Below are 23211 nucleotides of genomic sequence, written 5' to 3'. Positions count from 1 at the left end.
CCTTTGGGGAGATCTTTGATCTCTCTTTTCTCACAGATTGCTTCTCCCACCTAGCCAAAATCTTTGGCCAAAATCTCTGAACCACTACTCTGGGCATTGGGTGGGGTGGTAGCCTGTGATCTTTCCTGCTTCCCTCTACCAGTATGGAAACCTCTACCCTACAAGCCAGCTGGGACAAAGACAGTCAAGGCTCTATTAATTTTGGCTTGCAATGCCTCTAGGCAGGGCCAAAGGTAGACCCTCTTTAGACAGGGTATAACCTCTATACCCCATAGTTAAATAGGGTAGAGTCTCTATTCTGTAGATAGGGGCTGGGTTAAATAAAGAAACGTTTGGACTTTTTTTTTTTTTTTTTGCAGTACGCGGGCCGCTCACTGTTGTGGCCTCTCCCATTGTGGAGCACAGGCTCCAGACGCGCAGGCTCAGCGGCTATGGCTCATGGGCCCAGCTGCTCCACGGCATGTGGGATCTTCCCGGACCGGGGCACGAACCCGTGGCCCCTGCATTGGCCGGCGGACTCTCAACCACTGCGCCACCAGGGAAGCCCAACCCTTGGACTTTGACCAGGATCATCGGGAAACTACCTTCTTCAAATTGGAGTTAAAAGAGTTGAGAAATCAAAAGAGACTTCAGAAACCTTATAATAGGTTGAGTTTTATTTAACTGAGAATACCAAGGAAGGCCCTGGAATGTCCCATATTGTTTGTATTGATGTTTTATTCATAGGCATATAATGTAAATTTTGGTCAGTTATATATATGAGTAAATTATCTAGGAAATTTCAGGGCTTTCTGTATATTAAAATGAGACACAAGGAAGGTGGAAACTTACTTCTATCTTTAGATATTATAAGAGGAATATGATTACCAGAATTGCTGCATGCATCATTAAATCCTGAGAGATGATAACCCAAAAGGAAGCATATTAGCTGGGAATGATAGAGGAGAATGACTGGAAATGGCTTTCATGACATTAACACTTTCTGAGTGGCCCTTGACTCATTACAGGATATAATATGTTGCCACTGAATAAGCCAATGGATTTGTATTTACCCCTTACTTGCAGCCAAAATGTTTTGATAAAGAAGGGGGAACAATATTTTCAGTATATTTATGGTTGATGGAAACATTGGAACTATAAGGGATAAAACAAGCTCATAAAATTTGAAGAGAAAAGAATGAAAGGAGCTATAGTAACGGAGAAGTCAAAATGGTAGGTAAGAAACAGAGCAAGTGAGATCTCTTTTTTTTTTTTTTTTTTTTTTTTTTCCTTGCGTTATGCGGGCCTCTCACTGTTGTGGCCTCTCCCACCTGCGGAGCACAGGCTCCGGACGCGCAGGCCCAGCGGCCACGGCCCACGGGCCCAGCCGCTCCGCGGCATGTGGGATCCTCCCAAAACGGGGCACGAACCCGCGTCTCCCGCATCGGCAGGCGGACTCCCAAGCACTGCGCCACCAGGGAAGCCCAAGTGAGATCTCTTAGAACATGTTATAGAAGTCTGTCCTTATCAAAAGGACAGAAAGAACTGACTGGAAGATTTTAGGCAAAGAAGGATATTCAGATTTATATTTCGATGATATTGTTCTGGCAGAAATGCAGAGGATGTATTTGCAATGTAGAAACAGAATGTGTGTACAAATAGAGCAACTGAAGGTAAAGGGATGCAAGGGAGACATAACTGTAACTGGGATTTTGAAATATGCGGTAGAAGTAGAGCAAAAATGTCTAAGCAGTAACTACAATAAAACATTTGATGGATTGGGTTAATGGACTAGACTTTGAAGGGTGTCAAGAATGATAATTCTGTTCTGTTCCTTCAGTGGAGTAAACAGTGATACTATTTACTAAGATAGTAAACAGTGGAAGAAAACCACACAGCAGAATAGAGGACAGATTGTGAGTTAAGTGAAGAATTCAGTGAAAAGGTGCATGGGAAGATCTATATAGACAGATTCTCTATATCTAGGTGACAATTAAAGCAATGCATGAGAATGAGATGGCTAAGGGCCCAACGTTGAGCCTTGAAGGATCCAACACCTGGCTTTATAGAAAACGAAGAGGCAAGAAAGAAAACAATAAGATAGAAGCCAAAAGATTACTGTGTTAGTTAATCCAAAAAGAAAATGTGCTTTAAAAAGGAGGTAGAGGAGGATTGTGATCACACTAGTTCATGTAAAATTATAAAACAGAATGCATTTAAAAGTGGATGGAGATTTGAAATAGAAAAATAAATTATTCAATTTGGCTGAATTCTAGTGTTTCCAAATTCCAAATTCATCTTTAGAACAATAGATGCTTTTATATTACAATCTGAAATGCAAAAAATAAATGTGGGACAGAACCAACTAAATATATATTACATTCATCAAAAATGTCTAAAATATCTGAAGTTTATCCTAAATAATTTAATAAGTATTACCACAGAAAATCATACATCCATTCCCTAAAAATGATCAAAACAAGCCTCTCCAAATTAAGAGTACCCAGAGGATTATATAGCTGTAATTCTAGCATTTGTGAAGGATTTTATGTTGTTATTTACTAGATGATCAAATGAAAATGTGAATTTGTCATAGAAACTCATGTCTGGAACTGAAAATGCACCACTTCTTGAGAATTACAGCACTTCCCCACACAATAGTGCTGCATGCAATCTGAATCCTTCCAGGAGCTAAATTCAAAAATATGGTTTTAATAAACAACATAGTTTTACTAGTTTTAGAGTACAGCTAAAATCCAATTTAAATTCAGTGGGCTATTGTGAGTTTTGTAAAGTACAATTTTCTATCAAGTGGAAATAACCATTTTTGTAGACAAGAATTTAAGATTGGGGTTTGCTAATGAAAAGTCATGAACTCCAGGAAAAGTTTGGAGGTGTTTGTCAGATTGATCAAACTTGTGGGTGGTCAGCTGCAACTCTGCTATCTTGCAGTTCAGGAGAAAAATAATGGCTGTGCTAGGTTGCAAAATGTATGTGTAACTCCAGTTATTCTCTAAACAATTATTGTGTGGGCAATAATTGTTTTTTTAAAAACTTTCTCATGATGTCATTTTCACATATTTGAACAGCTATCCAAAACTTATAAAAATTTTTCATTGCTGAATTATTTGAATGAGTAAAATCTGTACTAGATTTGTGAGACATTGTTTTAAAAATGCTGGTCACAAACACAATCTCTCCTATCTAAACATCAATAACCAAAAAAATTTTTTTTCAATCACTTTATTTCAAATAATACACTCCTTAGAACTATATTCCAAGACAAACTATGCATGAGTATTAGATCAAGAGAGAGAAAAACTTCTGTATGAGAGGCAGTATAAGAATCTGTTTCAGGGAGTGACTTTCGAGATGGTAGAGAGGTAAGATGTGGAAATCACTTTCCTCCCCACAAATACATCAAAAATACATCTACATGTGGAACAACTCCTACAGAACACCTACTGAACGCTGGCAGAAGACCTCAGACTTCCCAAAAGGCAAGAAAATCCCCATGTACCTTGGTAGGGCAAAAGAAAAAAGGGAAAATAGAGACAAAAGAATAGGAACAGGATCTGTACTTCTGGGAGGGAGTTGTGAAGGAGGAAAAGTTTCCAAACACTTGGAAGCCCCTTCACTGGTGGAGATGCGGGTGGGCAGAGAGGAAGCTTTGGAGCCACAGAGGAGAGCGCAGCAACAGGAGTGCAGAGGGCAGAGTGGAGAGATTCCTGCACAGGGGATTGGTGCTGACCAGCGCTCACCAGCCTGAGAGGCTTGTCTGCTCACCCACCAGGGCAGGCAGGGGCTGGGAGCGGAGCCTCGGGCTTTGGAGGTTGGATCCCAGGGAGAGGACTGGGATTGGCTGTGTGAACACAGCCTGAAGGGGGCTCGTGCGCTACAGCTAGCTGGGAGGGAGTCCAGGAAAAAGTCTGGAACTGCCTAAGAGGCAAGAGACCATTGTTTTGGGGTGCGCAAAGAGGGAGGATTCAGAGCACCACCGAAACGGGTTCCAGAGATGGGAGCAAGCCGTGGATGTCAGCGTGGACCCCAGAGACGGGCATGAGACGCTAAGGCTGCTGCTGCCACCACCAAGAAGCCTGTGCGCGAGCACAAGTCACTATCCACACCTCCCCTCTCAGGAGCCTGTGCAGCCTGCCACTGCCAAGGTCCCGTGATCCAGGGACAACTTCTCCGGGAGAACACATGGCATGCCAAGGGCTGTTGCAACATCACGCTGGCCTCTGCTGCTACAGGTTAGCCCTGCATTCCGTACCCCAACCTGTCCCGGCCTGAGTGAGCCAGAGCACCCTAATCAGCTACTTTAACCCCATCCTGTCTGGGTAGGGAACAGATGTCCTCAGGCGACCTACATACAGAGGTGGGGCCAATCCAAAGCTGAACCCCAGGAGCTGTGCGAACAAAGAAGAGAAAGGGAAATTTCTCCCAGCAGCCTCAGGAGGAACAGTTTAAGTCTCCACAATCACCTTGATGTACCCTGCATCTGTGGAATACCTGAATAAACAACGAATCATGCCAAAATTGAGGTGGTGGACTTTGGGAGCAACTGTAGACTTGGGGTTTGCATTCTGCATCTAATTTGTTTCTGCTTTTATGTTTATTTTAGTTTAGTATTTAGAGTTTATTATCATTGGTAGATTTGTTTATTGATTTGGTTGCTCTCTTTTTTTTAATATATATATTTTTTCCTTTTTCTCTTTTTGTGAGTGTGTATGTGTATGCTTCTTTGTGTGATTTTGTCTGTATAGATTTGCTTTTACCATTTGTCCTAGGGTTCTGTCTGTCCATTTATTTATTTATGTATAGTTTTTAGCGTTTGTTACATTGGTGGATTTGTTTTTTGGTTTGGTTGTTCTCTTCTTTCTATTTGTATTACTTTTCTATTTTTAATATATTTTTTTTAGTTTTTACTTTAATAACTTTTTTTATATTATTTTATTTTACTCTTTCTTTCTTTCTTTTTTTTTCTCCCTTTTCTTCTGAGACGAGTGGCTGACAGGGTCTTGGTACTCTGACCGGCTTTCAGGCCTGAGCCTCTGAGGTGGGAGAGCCGAGTTCAGGACATTGGTCCACCAGAGACCTCCCAGCCCCACGTACATCAAACAGTGAAAGACCTCACAGTGATCTTCATCTCAATGTTAAGACCCAGCTCCACTCAAAAGCCAGCAAGCAACAGTGCTGTATACCCTATGACAAACAACTAGCAAGAGACGAACACAACCCCACCTAACAGAAGAGAGGCTGCCTAAAATCACAATAAGTTCACAGACAGCACAAAACACACCAGCAGACGTGGTCCTGCCCACCAGGAAAACAAGATCCACTCTCATCCACCAGAACAAAGGGACAAGTCCCCTTGACCAGAAAGCCTACACAATCCACTGAACCAACCTTATCCACTGGGGGTGGACACCAAAAAAAAAACGGGAAATATGACCTGCAGCCACGAAAAAGAGACCCCAAACACAGTAAGTTAAGCAAAATGAGAAGACAGAGAAATAAACAGCAGATGAAGGAGAAAGGTGAAAACCTACCAGACTGAACAAATGAAGAGAAAATAGGGCAGCTTACCGGAAAAAGAATTCAGAGTAATGACAGTAAAGATGATACAAATCTTGGAAATAGAATGGAGAAAATGCAAGAAACGTTTAACAAGGACCTAGAAAAACTAAAGAGCAAACAAATAATGATGAACAACACAATCAATGAAATTAAAAATTCTCTAGAAAGAATCACTAGCAGAATAACTGCAGCACAAAACGGATAGGTGACTTGAAAGATAAAATAGTGGGAATAACAACCACAGAACAGAATAAAGAAACAAGAATGAAAAGAATTGAGGACAGTCTCAGAGACCTCTGGGACAACATTAAACGCACCAATATTCAAACTATAGGGGTCCCAGAAGAAGAAGAGAAAAAATAAAAAATGGACTGAGAAAATATTAGAAGAGATAATAGTTGAAAACTTCCCTAATATGGGAAAGGAAATAGTCAACCAACTCCAGGAAGCACAGAGAGTCCCATACAGGATAAATCCAAGGAGAAAGATGCCAAGATACACATTAATCAAACTATCAAATATTAAATACAAAGAAAAAATATTAAAAGCAAAATGGGAAGAGCAAGAAAAAACATAAAGGAATCCCCATAAGGTTAACAGCTGATCTTTCAGCATAAACTCTGCAAGCCAGAAGTGAGTGGCAGGACATATTTAAAGTGATGAAAGTAATCTACAACCAAGATTACACTTCCCAGCATGGATCTCATTCAGATTCGACAGAGAAATTAAAACCTTTACAGACAAGCAAAAGCTAAGAGAATTCAGCACCACCAAAACAGCTTTACAACAAATGCTAAAGGAAATTCTCTAGGCAGGAAACACAAGAGAAGGAAAAGTTCTACAATAACAAACCCAAAACAATAAAGAAAATGGCAATAGAAACATACATATCCATAACTACCTTAAATGTAAATGGATTAAATGCTCCAACCAAAAGACATAGACTGGCTGAATGGATACAAAAAGAAGATACGTATATATGCTGTCTACAACAGACACAATTCAGACCTAGGGACACATACAGACTGAAAGTGAGGGGATGGAAAAAGATACTCCATGCAAATGAAAATCAAAAGAAAGCTGGTGTAGCAATTCTCTTATTAGACAAAATAAACTTTAAAATAAAGACTAGTAAAAGAGACAAAGAAGTACACTACATAATGATCCAGGGATCAATCAAAGAAGAAGATATAACAATTATAAATATTTATGCACCCAATATAGGAGCACCTCAATACATAAGGCAAAGGCTAACAACCATAAAAGGGTAAATAGACAGTAACACAATAATAGTAGGGGACATTAACACCCCATTTTCACCAACAGACAGATCATCCAAATTGAAAATAAATAAGGAAACATAAGTTTTAAATAATACATTAAACAAGATGGGCTTAATTGATATTTATAAGACATTCCATCCAAAAACAACAGAACACACTTTCTTCTCAAGTGCTCATGGATCATTCTCCAGGATAGATCATATCTTGGATCACAAGTCAAGCCTGGGTAAATTTATGAAAATTGAAGTCATATCCAATATCTTTTCCAACCACAACGCTATGAGACTAGACATCAATTACAGGAAAAAATCTGTAAAAAATACCATCAAATGGAGGCTAAACAATACATGACTTAATAACCAAGAGATCACTGAAGAAATCAAAGAGGAAATCAAAAAATACCTAGAAACAAATGACAATGAAAACACAATGACGCAAAACCTATGGGATGCAGCAAAAGCAGTTCTATGAGGGAAGTTTATAGCAATACAATCCTACCTCAAGAAAAAAGAAACATCTCAAATAAACAACCTAACCTTACACCTAAAGCAATTAGAGAAAGAAGAACAAAAAAACCCCAAAGTTAGCAGAAGGAAAGAAATCATAAAGGTCAGATCAGAAATAAATGAAAAAGAAATGAAGGAAAAGATAGCAAAGATCAATAAAACTAAAAGCTGCTTCTTTGAGACTATAAAGAAAATTGATGAACCATTAGCCAGACTCATCAAGAAAAAAAGGGAGAAGACTCAAATCAATAGAATTAGAGATGAAAACGGTGAAGTAATAACTGACACTGCAGAAATACCAAGGATTATGAGAGATTACTACAAGCAATTATATACCAATAAAATGGACAACCTGGAAGAAATGGACAAATTCTTAGAAAAGCACCTCCTCTGAGACTGAAGCAGGAAGAAATAGAAAATATAAACAGACCAATCACAAGCACTGAAATTGAAACTGTGATTAAAAACCTTCCAACAAACAAAAGCCCAGAACCAGAAGGCTTCACAGGCAAATTCTATCAAACATTTAGAGAAGAGCTAACATCTATCCTTCTCAAACTCTTCCACAATATAGCAGATGGAGGAACACTCCCAAACTCATTCTACGAGGCCACCATCACCCTGATACCAAAACCAGACAAAGATGTCACAAAAAAAGAAAACTCCAGGCCAATATCACTGATGAACATAGATGCAAAAATCCTCAACAAAATACTAGCAAACAGAATCCAACAGCACATTAAAGAGATCATACACCATGATCAAATGGGGTTTATCACAAGAATGCAAGGATTCTTCAGTATACGCAAATCAATCAATGTTATACACCATATTTTAAAAATTGAAGGAGAAAAAACATACGATCATCTCAATAGATGCAGAAAAAGCTTTTGACAGTTTAATACCCATTTACGATAAAAAACCCTCCCGAAAGTAGGCATAGAAGGAACTTACCTCAACATAATAAAGGCCATATATGACAACCCCACAGCCAACATCATTCTCAATGGTGAAGAATTGAAACCATTTCCACTAAGATCAGGAACAGGACAAAGTTGGCCACCCTCACCACTATTATTCAACACAGTTTTGGAAGTTTTAGCCACAGTAATGAGAGAAGAACAATAAAAGGAATCCAAATCAGAAAAGAAGAAGGAAAGCTCTCACTGTTTGAAAATGACATGACACTATTCATAGAGAATCCTAAAGATGCTACCAGAAAACTACTGGAGCTAATCAATGAATTTGGTAAAGTAGTAGGATACAAAATTAATGCACACAAATCTCTTTCCTTCCTATGAACTAATGATGAAAAATCTGAAAGAGATTTAAGGAAACACTCCCATTTACCATTGCAACAAAAAGGATAAAATACCTAGGAATAAACCTAACTAAAGAGACAAAAGACCTATATGCAGAAAACTATGACACTGATGAAAGAAATTAAAGATGATACAAACAAATGGAGAAATATACCATGTTCTTGAATTGGAAGAATCAACATTGTGAAAATGAGTCTACTACCCAAAGCCATCTACAGATTCAATGCAATCCCTATCAAACTACCAACAGCATTTTTCACAGAAGTGAAACAAAAATTTTCACAATTTGTATGGAAACACAAAAGACCCTGAATAACCAAAGCAATCTTGAGAAAGAAAAACAGAGCCTGAGGAATCAGGCTCCCTAACTTCAGACTATATTACAAAGCTACAGCAATCAAGACAGTATGGCACTGGCACAAAACAGAAATATAGATCAATGGAACAGGTTAGAAAGCCCAGAGATAAACCCATGCATATATGGTCACCTTATCTTTGATAAAGGAGGCAAGAATATACAATGGAGAACAGACAGCCTCTTCAAGAAGTGGTGCTGGGAAAACTGGACAGCTGTATGTAAAAGAATGAAATTAGTACACTCCCTAACACTGTACACAAAAATAAACTTAAAATGGATTAAAGACCTAAATGTAAGGCCAGACACTATCAAACTCTTAGAGGAAAACACAGGCAGAACACTCTATGACATAAATCACAGCAAGATCCTTTTTGACCCACCTCCTAGAGGAATAGAAATAAAAACAAAAATAAACAAATGGGATCTAATGAAAGTTAAAAGCTTTTGCACAGCAAAGGAAAGTATAAACAAGATGAAAAGACAACCCTCAGAATGGGAGAAAATATTTGCAAATGAAGCAACTGACAAATGATTTATCTCCAAGATATACAAGCAGCCCATGTAGCTCGATATCAGAAAAACAAACAACCCAATCCAAAACAGGGAAGAAGACCTAAATAGATATTTCTCCAAAGAAGATATACAGATTGCCAACAAACACATGAAAGAATGCTCAACATCATTAAACATTAGAGAAATGCAAATCAAAACTACCATGAGGTATCACCTCACACCAGTCAGAACGGCCATCATCAAAGCATCTACAAACAATTAATGCTGGAGAGGGTGTGGAGAAAAGGGAACCCTCTTGCACTGTTAGTGGGACTGTAAATTGATACAGCCATTGTGGAAAACAGTATGGAAGTTCCTTAAAAAAACTAAACATAGAGCTACTATACAACCTAGCAATCCCACTGCTGGGCATATACTCTGAGAAAACCATAATTCAAAAAGAATCATGTACCACAATGTTCATTGCAGCACTATTTACAATAGCCAGGACACGGGAGCAACCTAAGTTTCCATCGACAGATGAATGGATAAAGAAGATGTGGCACATATATACAGTGGAATATTACTCATCTATAAAAAGAAACAAAATTGAGTTATCTTCGGTGGATGAACCTAGAGACTGTCATGCAGAGTGAAGAAAGTCAGAAAGAGAAAAATAAATACCGTATGCTAACACATATATATTTGGAATCTAAAGAAAAAAAAATGGTTCTGCAGAAGTTAGGGGCAGGACAGGAATAAAGATGCACAGGTAAAGAATGGACTTGAGGGCATGGGGAGGGGGAATGGTAAGCTGGGACAAAGTGACAGTAGCATGGACATATATACACAACCAAATGTGAAATAGATAGCTAGTGGGAAGCAGGTGCATAGCACAGGGAAATTAGCTTGGTGCTTGGTGTGCACCTAGTGGGGTGGGATATTTAGGGTGGGAGGGAGACACAAGAGGGAGGGGATATGGTGATATATGTATACATATAGCTGATTCACTTTGTTATACAGCAGAAACTAACACACCATTGTAAAGCAATTATATTCCAATAAAGATGTTAAAAAAAAAAAGAATCTGTTTGAGAACTTGTCTTTCTGAGTCAAAATCTCATTTTTAATTTACAAGATATATGACCTTGGGCAGTTACTTACTCTCCCTTTTCCTTAATTTTCCTATTTACAAAATCTGGATAATAAGTATAACTTTATCTTATGACTATTGTGGAGAATAAATATGTTGGTATTTGCAAGAAGATAAAATAATTCATTGCATATAGTAAATACACAATACATATTAGATATTAATATATATTAAAATACAGGTGGGATATACAGATGTATACTTTTTAAGATATTCAAGTCTTTTAGTCTCCTTAGTTTGCTCTGCAAGATTTCAGAGCATGTTTCAGTGTATGTTTGTGTATGTGTATGTAACTCTGTGTGTCTATTAATAGATTCACTGCTAAATTTGAAACAGAATTATCTTTCTGCTGTATCCAAATTGGTAAAGGGCTCAAAGTTGAAGACAATCCATGTTAAGTGAAGAGAGGCTCTAAATTTAACGTTCTCAGAGTTGCCCAGCATATCTGCCCTCATGGTTTGCAGAGCCTCAGGCAAATATATTTTAGGAGGCTTCTCTTTCTATAAACAATTTGATTACAAATGTATCACAAGATATATGATCCCTTGTGAGATATACTGATTTATCAATGATGAATTAATTAATGGCAAATCAGTGGTACTTGCATATTTTATGGCCAATGAGTGCATGGTAAGAGTTTTCTAGTGCCCAGACACCATTTCTTTCTACTCAGTTCTAGGAACTTTCTCTGTATTCTTCATTGTCAAATGCATTGTTAGTGGCTAATGTCATATTTCCTATCATGAGGAGCAAGGCTATTATTACTCCCAATGCCGTGCTCTTAGGAAATCATTTGTGTAAAACAATTAAGATCTTCTTGCTTCTTCAGCTCCTTAGCAATTTTTATTTATTTTTAAAAAATGCTGTTTACCTCATTACTCATGATACTGCATCATCCTTCAAAAAGCCAATGACTATCAGCTTCCAATGGCTCTATAATGGCTGTTATTGTGCTTTGTTGATGATACCCACAAATGTAAGTCTTACCCAGATGTGCAGGAAGACACGAATCATAATTTTCTTTCTAGTCATGTTAAATTTACCACTTGGAGTATTATAGGCTAAATACAGTATGATATTCATCTTCTAATGATGACTTCTCTTGAACTATTTAAGTTATAGTCACTACATTCTTAAAATGTGATTTCTTTCCATGTAAACTGCAAACCTGCCTTCTACACAGTGCTGTCAGTGGGGTAGATAGTCAAGGGTCCATGCGCAGAAGTTCCATTTATACAAGGAAACTTCCACTTCTAGTTTTCATAACTTAAGATTTATCAGTTGAAGCATGAGGGGGTACCAATGAGAAGTGTCTATTGATGTTGAAGAGCAACAATCTTGAAAAAAACTCAGAGGAGATTGCCAATGCCATCCTTAAAGGACTGTCTGAGCTGGTGGAGTGACTGCCCTGGGTGCCAGTGCCCGGGGATGCACAAGATGAAGAACACATGTTACTACCCCAACTGCCCTTGGGTGCTGTAGAACATGGGTGGCACCATAGTTAGAGCACTGGCAGCTGAGAGCTAATGCCCAGGCTTTATATGGCTCAAGCCCAAAGGTAATCAAACCACTGTTAGCTCAGAGTCTTAAAATTTTCCTATGTCTGATGTGACTGAGACTCACTCAAGATCAGCATGTCAGTATGATCCTGGTAGCCCCATCTAATGCAATCCCATGAGAGAAATACCACCTTAGTCAGTAGGTGTGGCCCATTTACCATGCTGTGCTCCTGGACTAGAAACCATCCAGGACCCTGGGGTAATCCTATCAGCTTGAGTCTCAGAGCTCTTGGGGCATCTGGTAGACCCCATGCTTGGGATAAAGAGATGGAGAGTTCCCCGCAGGGAGAGAAACAAAGACATGGGCTCAGGGCACCCTGCCTGGATAGCACTGCCAGCCCAAGCTGATCCCAATCACCAGGGAGAACACAGAAAATTTTGAAATAGGTGCTTCTAGAGACCAGAATTCACACAAGGCAAGATCCAGGCTTGGAGTGCCCTGCCCAGATGGCATGGGAAGGCACCACAAAATGCAGCTCCTCCTTGACCCCACCCCCACCCCACCCCCCAATCAGGCCTGGGAAGGAGTGCTGCCTACCTTTTACCTACAGGGTAGAGATTTACTGAGAAAGAATTCATTGACAAAATTTAAGGAAAAGAAAACACACAAGGAAAGCAAAGTTCTTCCCCTTAAGCCAAGTGAGGGTAGCTCTAAGAGAACCCCTTAGAAAAAAATGGGAGATGTATGCAAGATGCAGAGCCTGAAATCTCACACCTCAGTGAGCTCTTCAGGTGATTCTAATCCATGCTAAAGCCTGAGAACCACTAAGGAAAGGATTGCTGTGACTCACAGTTTCAAATACTTTGGTTCCCTAAGGTCATATTTCAGAGGAAGAGTTGCTGGTTTAAACTACCTTTTCCTGATGTCAATAAACATTTGAATTATTTAAATCCCCTTCCTCTGATTCCATGCTTTCATGCTTTACCAAGACAACTTCTGATTTCATTTGGCTTCTATATCACTTAAAAGGCTACAAACTGCATTTAATGAAAATTTCCAATTCAAAAGAATTAACAACAAAAAAGGTATCATCAAATAAATGAATGAATGATTGAATGATAGAATGGGGTAGCTTTCAGAGTTGGTTAACTGGGTGGCTCAATAACACCATCAAGGGCCATATTTCCTTTTTTATTCTCACCTTTGTTCTTATGTTTCCAAAATGGCTGCAGCATCCCAGGCATCACTCATAACTACAGAAGCATCCTTGTGCATATATTTTAAAGAAAATTCACAGGTGAATTCCAGAATTGTATCAGAGACCTAAGCCTAACACAATCACTGTCAAGGATATCTGAACCACCACAAATGGGTTAAAACAATTAGGAATCATTCTCTGAGCTGTGTTGGGAAGAGGCTGGCAAGTGTGAAGCAATTTGATGTAAGCCAATTTCTTCCAATAAATCTCTTATTATCCATCTCCTACTGGTTCTATGTCTCTGGTTGAAACCTGACTAGTATGCTTTATATCACAGATATTCACTAAATTAAATTTTATTAATTGTAAAGTACATTATAAATATCTTCTCTGGTAACCCCTACCTCACTTCATGATCTCATTAAAATATACATAGAAAATCCATTTCATATCTGGGTATATCATGCTGTGATATTAATTGGATATACTATGAATTAAAAAGTGATTATAATAGTTAATATGTAACTATAAAATGGGTCTTTCACCAAAAGCAAATATTCTAGGCAGGTTCCTTTCTAGCTATACATTCAATCGTTCATATGTGAAAAACACTGGATATTAGTAGACCTCAAAACATACATGACAACTAAATATGAATATCACTTTGCTTCAATTAGAAAATGGCAAATTGGTTTGCTGATATTTGATTTAAATGATTTCTGTTTTCTTTCTGGTACTGAGAGAAAATATTTTGCACATAGCTGATATGTAATAAACATCTGCTTATTATTAGAAAATTACATATTTATTTTGCATTCTATTTTGTAGAAATTCACTGATGGCAGTCAAAAAGCTATTTTTTAGAGAAGTAATTGATCAGTTTTCATTATTTTTGGATATTAACAAAGAGCAACTATTTACACTGCTACTTAATGTGTAAAGTTATATCTATTAAAGAACACTAACAATTTTTGTAAATTTTTTATTAAGTAAATTAACTTGATAACCCATTGCAGTATTCATGAATGCATTTTTCACAGAACTAGAATAAATAATTATAAATTTGTATGAAAATAACAAAGACCCAGAATAGCCAAAACAATCTTGAGAAAGCAGAACAAAGCTGGAGGTGTCACACTCCCTGATTTCAAGCTATACTACAAAGCTACAGTAATCAAAACAGTATGGTACTAGCACCAAAAAAGACACATAGATCAATGAAACAGAATAAAAAGCCCCCCAATGAATCCACATTTATATGTTCAATTAACCTACAACAAAGAAGAAAAGAATATACAATAAAAAGACAGCTTCTTCAATAAATGGTGTTGGGAAAACTGGACAGCTACATGCAAATAAAACTGGACTACTTTCTCACAGCATATACAAAAAATAAACTCAAAATGGATTAAAAACTTAAATGTAAGATTTGAAATCATAAAACTCCTAGAAGAAAACCTAGGTAGTACAATCTTTGACATTGGTCTTAGCAATACTCTTTCAGATCTGTCACCTCAGGTAAAGGAAGCAAAAGCAATAATAAACAAATGGGACTACATCAAACAAAAATCTTTTGCACAGAAAAGGGAACTATTGACAAAACAAAAAGGTGGATAACTGAATGGAAGAAAATATTTACAAAGGATATATATATTTATAAGGGGTTAATATACAAAGAACTCATATGACTCAACATCAAAAAAATATGCAACCTGCTCAAAAAATGGGCAGATGACCTAAACAGACATTTTTCAAAGATGACTTACAGATGGCCAAGAGACACATAAAAAATGCTCAACATCACTAATCATCAGAGAAATGTAAATGAAAACCACAATGAGATACCACCTCACACCTGTCAGAATGACTATCATCAAAAAGGCAACAAATGACAAGTGCTGGTGAGGATGTGGAGAAATGGGAACCCTTGTGCACTGTAGGCAGGAAGGTAAATTGGTATAGCCACAATGGAAAACATTATGAAGTTTTCTCAAAAACTTAAAAATAGAACCCACCATATGATATAACAATTTCACTTCTGGGTATTTACCAGAAGAAAACAAAAACACTAATTTAAAAAGACACATGCACCCCAATGTTTATTGTAGCATTATTTACAATAGCCAAGATATGGAAGCAATCTCAGTGAATAAAAAAAGTATATATTATATTACATATATATCTGTAATTGCTCAGCCTTTAAAAAAGTGAAAACATGCCATTTTTTTTTTATTTTGTCCACTGAAGCTTGAAATTTATTACCTTGCTTCCCCCAGCACACAAGTTAAGACAAATTTCACTACTATCCTTTGTTCCATGATGGAAATTAACAGTGTGCTCCTCTCGACTTTGACCCTTCCTTCTGCCTCTTCCTTTCCTTTTCCATAGTTTTTAAAGTGAAGCACTTTGAAATATACATTTACTGGCTATGTGAACATTTTGTGGTTAATCATTAGAGGGATCCTAGACCAATGGAGAAACCCAAACATTTCTATTTTATTCATCCATGGCATGCACTGATCCAGCAACAATTAACTGTAACTTCCTGGAAATATACAGATACTGGATGCTCTTGCAGAGTAGTTAAAAACAGAAGCTATGGATTCAGGCTCAGTTGGGTTAGAATCCTGGCTTTGCCATTTCCTAGCTTCAGGCTTCAGCTTTAAGCCCTTGGGCAAGGTACTTAACCACAGTGAGCCTTGGTTTCCCCACCTAAGATATGGGGATGATAGTACTGCCTGTAAGGATTATAAAGATTGTCTGGAGGGTTAAAGGACAGACAGTATGTGTAAAGGTTGGCAATTAGCAAGTACTTGATATGTATTAGCTGCTATTCTATCATCCCATTGGCCAAAACACTGCATATTACCACCGTTACTTGGGCATTTTCTAACAATCTAAGGGCACCCACGACTTGTACATTTATTTTAATTCTTCTATTTAACTCTCCCATGAATTACATAAGCTCGGTTATATAATAACTTTTATTATATATTCTAAAGAAGTAGTAAAGCACAATGTTCACTTACACAATTAACATGCAGTCAGCACTGGGTAACACAGAGACACAAATGTCAATAATTTTTGTTCAGAACTCATCTGCATGATACATAAAGTCTGCACTGCTGCTATGACTCTGCAGACAAGCTTTCAAAGTTGGCCTCCCCACCAGTGGCATCATAAGAGAAGCATAAATAAAACAACAGATTTCTGTGCCCATACCCCCCAAGTTCTGATTCAGAAAGTCTGAGGTAGGACCTATGAATCTCTCATTTCTGTGCCGAACATGAGACACCAGACCACTAGGAAGCTGCTGGATCTCTATTTTTGAAAGGCTCCCAGGGTGATTCTACATATGTAAAATCAGGCTCTAAAATGCTGATGCAGAGCATGATCATTTTTTGATTGGATCTGGGCGACTGAGAATAGTGAAACCACAGTTAAAGCACATGTTTTTTTTAGACCCTGAAATTACCGTTAGGTGATAGATGTTGAGCCTGACACTGGAAAGCATTTCTCCACTGTGGTCACGGCTTGAGAGAGCCATCAGCTTTCCCCAGGTCATGGATGGCCTTGTTATCCATCAGTTTCTTCTTGTCACTTGGTCTCACTGCGTTGTTCAGCATTGCTCCAACCACAGTCATCACTGGCAGAGAATGGCCGCTGGATCAAGATTCTGGTAAGGAGCCAAAGAACTTCCTAACCAACCATTCACCTGGGTGAGATTCTTGCCTATCACATAATAGAACTCCAGGCCAAAATATGGACTAACGATCAAATTTCAACTCTTCAACCCTAGCTTCCACTTCTCCCTTGACTTGCAGATATAAAAAATTGCTTGACTTGTCAGCTCCCTCAGAGGATAGCAAGTTGAAATGTTTGCACCCTCCAGCTTTTGCCAGCTCTGCAGCCTTCAGGACGTAATCTCGATCAACACGAACAAATCCCTCCGCCCCAGCTTTCTGTCTGGTGGTACCCAGGCAACAGAATACAATATCATGACCTTGAAAGGCAGAAGCGTAGTCATCCAGTTTCTCAAAGTCCAGCACTTCTGAATTCACGTTTTTAGAAACTTCCTCGTCGAAGGTGAGCTTCCTCCGGCCAGTCAGCATGACTTTGGAAAGCAGGCCCTGCTCCAGGGTTTCTTTCAAGAGCACTCTCTCGGTTTCCCCGCTGGCACCCAAAAAAAAGACGGATTTATTCTGCATCCTGAAGTCTTCCGAAGTCTCAGCAGCGCTTCTGTCTCGGCCATGCTGGAGCCGGTTCCTGGCCCCGCGTCCTCAGGCTGCAGCAGACGCAGCGTGCCATGGCCACCAGCTTGACACCGGCGCCGCCACTGCCACCGCCCGCGCTCAGGGCTGCGGGCTGGGACATCCAGCCATCCCTCCAGCCCAGCGCTTTCCTCCCCTCGCCGGCCTCTGTGAGGTCCCTCCCCTGTCCGCGCCTACCCGACTGCGTCAATCTTGGCATTTTTGACAACACAGATGGATCTAGAGGCGATCATGCTAAGTGAAATAAATCAGAGAGACGACCACAAATGTCGCACCACCTCACAGGTGAAATCTAAAAACAGGTGTTTGCCAGATTGGAGGAGGGTAGAGGAGTTGTGCAAAATAGGTAGCGGGGATTAAGAGGTACAGACTTCCAGGTATAAAATAAACCATGGGGATGTAATATAAAGCAAGGAATATGGTTAATAATAATAATATTAACCATGTTCCTTGTGAGGGGACCGATGGTCACCAGATTTATCATGGTGATCATATTGTAATCTATGTAAATGTAAAACCACTATGTAGTATACCTGAAACTAACATAACATTGTACACCCACTATATTTCAATTAAAAAAAAAAAAAGTTTTTTGGATAGGTCAACAATAATGTCCAGAGCTTGATTAAATCAGGTCACAAGCTCTACAGATTAGATGTTATCTCAAACTTGCATGGATTAATTATTTTCTTTTAAGGATCTTACACCAAGATCTGCCATAGTAGATCAAGCATTTTTAATTAACAGAAATTAAAGCAGCATCCAGTACCTACCTATGGTTTTGGAAAATTCTTTTGCTGTTTGGTTGAACTAAGATTGTTCAGATTATTTGATGGAACATATTCAAACTGGTTCTTGAGTAATTAAGCTCATCTGGAGTCTTTCTATAATACTTTGGATTAATATGATATTTGTACAAAAATTAATTTCATATTGAGAGAAGTAGAGTGTGGCACTGGGATGTTTAGTTGTTTTGTTTTTTCTTGCACAGGATGAGAGAAGGCAGAATCACCGGCTGATGGAATCTAATAATCATTTACCTAAAGCTGACTTGAACCAGATTTAGCTGTTCTTACTCTGCTCATCAAGATATAAAGCTTTGGGGCTTTGGCTACAGATCACTTCTTTAATAAATGGTTGTAATTTCAATGACTTTTGCAGTACGCGGGCCTCTCACTGTTGTGGCCTCTCCCGTTGCGGAGCACAGGCTCTGGACGTGCAGGCTCAGAGGCCATGGCTCACGTGCCCAGCCGCTCCAAGGCATGTGGGATCTTTCCAGACCAGGGCACGAACCCGTGTCCCCTGCCTCGGCAGGCGGACGCTCAACCACTGCGCCACCAAGGAAGCCCTCAATGACCTTTTCTTAAACCTCCTTATCTAATTACATGCAAAATTGCAAGATATGAAGCTTGAGATTTTTCCAATCCATGTCTTAAAACTAGAATTACTCCCACTGTGGCACAAATCAGAGTGTAGTTATGATCATTTAAAATACCAAGTTGAACAATTATTTTTATAATCTCACAATTCTGATTCCTTTCCACCCTAGACTTCTCAACATTAGTCAGGAAAACGAGAAGAAAAAGAACTGACAACATAATTTTTTCTCTTTTCTGTTTAACAAATGAAAGTAAAAAAGAAATGTAATCGAATAAATGCAATATATGCCTACTATCTTAGATACTTTTAGAAAGTTTATTCATTCATTGTTTCATCACTCATTCAAATATTTATAGAGTGCTTAATATGAACTGGCAATATTGTAGGCACTGGGGATGTTACATATACAAGAAAAATCTCTGCCATTGTAAAATGTATATAATAGTGAGTGGAGATAGAAAATAACTTGTAAGCAAAAAATATTTCAGATAAGGATAATTAACATGGACAAAATGAAACAAACTAATTCATGAAACTGCGTGTTGTCTGATGAGGTATGAGCGGGGCATGAAGAACATCTTTAATTAGAACTGTCAGCAAAAGCCAAGCTGAGGTTATGGTATTTTAATTAACATAGGGCCAATCACAAAATCAATACTATAATAATGCGTCACTGAAAAATTTTATTTAAAATCAAGTCAAATGTTTCAATGATTTTATGAAGTACATTAAAAAGCAAGTATCAAAAATGAGAGAAAACCTTTAAATTCATCTTTTTTTTTTTTTTTTAGTTTTTTAATTTTAATTTATTTTACAATGTATTAAACTATAGTTGATTTACAATATTGTGTTAGTTTCAGGTGTACACCTTCAGATTCTTTTCCATTATAGGTTATTACAAGATACTGAATACAGTTGCATGTGCCATACAGTAGATCCTTATATATCTATACTATATACAGTAGTGTGTATCTATTAATCCCATACTCCTCTATTTACAATAGCCCGGAGATGGAAACAACCTAAGTGCCCGCCGTCGGATGAATGGATAAAGAAGATGTGGCACATATATACAATGGAATATTACTCAGCCATAAAAAGAAACGAAATTGAGCTATTTGTAATGAGGTGGATAGATCTAGAGTCTGTCATACGGAGTGAAGTAAGTCAGAAAGAGAAGGACAAATACCGTATGCTAACACATATATATGGAATTTAAGAAAAAAAAATGTTATGAAGAACCTAGGGGTAAAACAGGAATAAAGACAGAGACCTACTGGAGAACAGACTTGAGGATATGGGGAGGGGGAAGGGTGAGGGGTGTTAGGGCGAGAGAGAGACATGGACATATATATACTAAATTCATCTTTATGTATGGAGAGTAGTATCAACATCGTTAAATATATTAAGTGGATAACTATTATAATTTAATAGTATAATGATATAAAAGATGATATGTTTTCCTTTTCCTTTGATTTACTTCTTTATCACACATGATGTCAAAATTATAAAATGACAAAGGCTCAAGGAGAACTGTAAGCTTATGTGTTAAAGATGGTTGACGTATCCAAAATGTTTGGAAAATATGACTTTAGGATGAGGGCTGGAATATGTAGAAATATGAATCTTTTTATTTCATAAAAATGCTATTCTTTTATTTTTTTAATTTTTAATTTTTTTATTTTTGAATTTTTGAATTTCATTTTATTTATTTTTTTATATATCAGATTCTTATTAGTGGTGTGATGAATTGGGAGATTGGAATTGTCATATATACACTAATATGTATAAAATGGATAACTACATATTCTTTTAGATCATTGATATTTGACTTTTCACAACAATATACTGACTACTGAGTTATTAAATTTTCATTGTATACTTCTCTGAGGTTGACTCAACTAGACATCTGGCTAGCTGATATTTGTAGGTTTGTAATTCTTACGAGAGAAATCACCCATTTTGTTTATTTTTTAAAATGAAAGCCATGGTAGGGCTTCCCTGGTGGCGCAGTGGTTGAGAGTCCGCCTGCGGATGCAGGGGAAACGGGTTCGTGCCCCGGTCGGGGAAGATCCCCCATGCCGCGGGGCGGCTGCGCCCGTGAGCCATGGCCGCTGAGCCTGCGCATCCGGAGTGTGCTCCGCAAATGAAAGCCATGGTAGGGCTTCCCTGGTGGCGCAGTGGTTGAGAGTCCGCCTGCGGATGCAGGGGAAACGGGTTCGTGCCCCGGTCTGGGAAGATCCCACATGCCGCGGAGCGGCTGCGCCCGTGAGCCATGGCCGCTGAGCCTGCGCATCCGGAGCCTGTGCTCCGCGATGGGAGAGGCCACAGGAGTGAGAGGCCCGCGTACTACAAAAAAAAAAAAAAAAAAATTAAAGCCATGGTAAAATGAAAGGTAATTTTCTTAATTTTAGGTGTACTTTCTATCTCAAGTATTGCTCATTTCTATTTCATTCTCTACGCAGTCTCCTTATTGATCTATCAAAAATACAATCATTGAAAAGTGTGAGCATATAAATTCCATGCTTAAAATGCTTCAAAGACTCATTATCTGGTCAGTGCTTTTCAACATGTTTCACTGATATGTTCTAAATTGTATTGGACATTGAACATATATATCAGGGTGTGGGGATCTTTTTACTGAGGTATATTTTATATTAAGTAAAGTGAACAAAATTTAAGTGTATAATTCAACACATTTAAAAAATTCTTTCACATGATAACTCAGACTCCTATCAAAATACAGAATATTTTCATCATTTGAGAAAAAACCCTTCTGCTTCTTCCCAAACTCCACACCTCTCCCCACTCTACCTGTCAAGAAGCAACCATTGTTGTGTTTCCTCGAAAGTTTCTTTGACTATAACAGAATTTCAAATCTAACTACAGAGCGTGGGGCTTCTTTTGATCAGCTAAATAGAAAAATGTTTCTTACATTTATCAATTTTTGTACATATTAGTAGCTTATTCCTTTGTTGTCTTAATTTGCTGAGAGTTATTCCGCTACCTGGATATACAAATTTTTCCTAGCCATTCTCCAGTTGATGGACATTTGGATGTTTCCTGTTTTAGCAACTGTGAATATCCCTGTTATGTTATGGACATCCTTGTGTACCTTTTTGTGTACATATGTTTTCAATTCTCTTGTTTAAATAACTAAGTATAGAATAGCTAGGTCATGTTAAAAAACAAACTGTATGTTTAACTTTAAGAGAAACTGAGAAGCTAATTTCCAAGATGACTTTAATCATTTTATTCTCCCATCACTAATGTCTACATCTATGCCAACATTGAAGGTTGATGGCCTTTTTGAAATCTAGTAAATATGTAGTAATATCTCATTGAGGTCTTATTTTGCATTTCTCTGATGACTAATGATGGTCACTTGTTCATGTGCTTATTGAGCATTTATCTTACTTTGTGAAATTTTGTGTATCTTTTGAGTAATTTTTAATTTCGTTGTGTTTTTATTATTGAATTGTAGCAGTTATATATTCTGGATACAGATTCCTTGTTAAATGAACTGTAGATATTTTCTCCCAGTCTGTAGTTTGTTTCTTCAATCCTCTATGAAAAAAAAAAAAAAATTGCCTACCTAAGGCTAAGAAGATATTTTCTTGCTTTCTTGTAGAATAAGAGAACAAACTGTTCCAGCATCATATATTTTGAAAAGACTTTAATGTCTTTATTGAGTCATTCTGGTGCCAAGTTTTAAAACAAATTGACCATGTAAATGTGAACCAACTTCTGGACTCCATTCTGTTCCACTAATCTAGTTGTCTATCTTTATGTTAATACCATACTAACTAGCCTGGTAAATGTAGATGTGTGCAAATTTTTATTTCAGATAATGTATCTCCTCCAGCATTGTTTTTCTTTTTCAACTTTTGTCTATTCTAAGTACTTTGAGGTTCTACATACATTTTGTAATAGCTGGACAATTTCTACAAACAAGATGCTGAAATATTTATTAGCGTTGCATCAAATTTATAGATCAACTGGATGAATTGGCAGCAAAACAATATTGAGTGCTCCATTCTATTACTGGGTATAAATCCCTGTTTGTTTAAGTTTCTTTAGGTTTTCTTGAATGTGGTTTTGTTTAGCTACATGCTACAATTTATAATATAATGTATTTTTAATATCATTCAGAACTTTTTTTTTACTTTCAAGTTTTTCTTTTGTTCTA

General features: G+C 37.8%; 1 pseudogene across 1 annotated transcript; it reads right to left on the bottom strand.

Annotated features, from left to right (window-relative positions):
- Positions 1 to 16898: 16898 nt before the first annotated feature.
- Positions 16899 to 17745, bottom strand: LOC103091237 (oxidoreductase HTATIP2 pseudogene; annotated as a pseudogene). The gene has a single exon (XR_456902.1). The product of XR_456902.1 is annotated as an oxidoreductase HTATIP2 pseudogene (transcript).
- Positions 17746 to 23211: the final 5466 nt, after the last annotated feature.

The sequence above is a fragment of the Lipotes vexillifer genome, unplaced genomic scaffold (genome assembly GCF_000442215.2).
Source record: "Lipotes vexillifer unplaced genomic scaffold, Lipotes_vexillifer_v1.1 scaffold159, whole genome shotgun sequence".
Classification (NCBI taxonomy): domain Eukaryota; kingdom Metazoa; phylum Chordata; class Mammalia; order Artiodactyla; family Lipotidae; genus Lipotes; species Lipotes vexillifer.
This window is presented reverse-complemented; position numbering and strand designations above follow the sequence as displayed.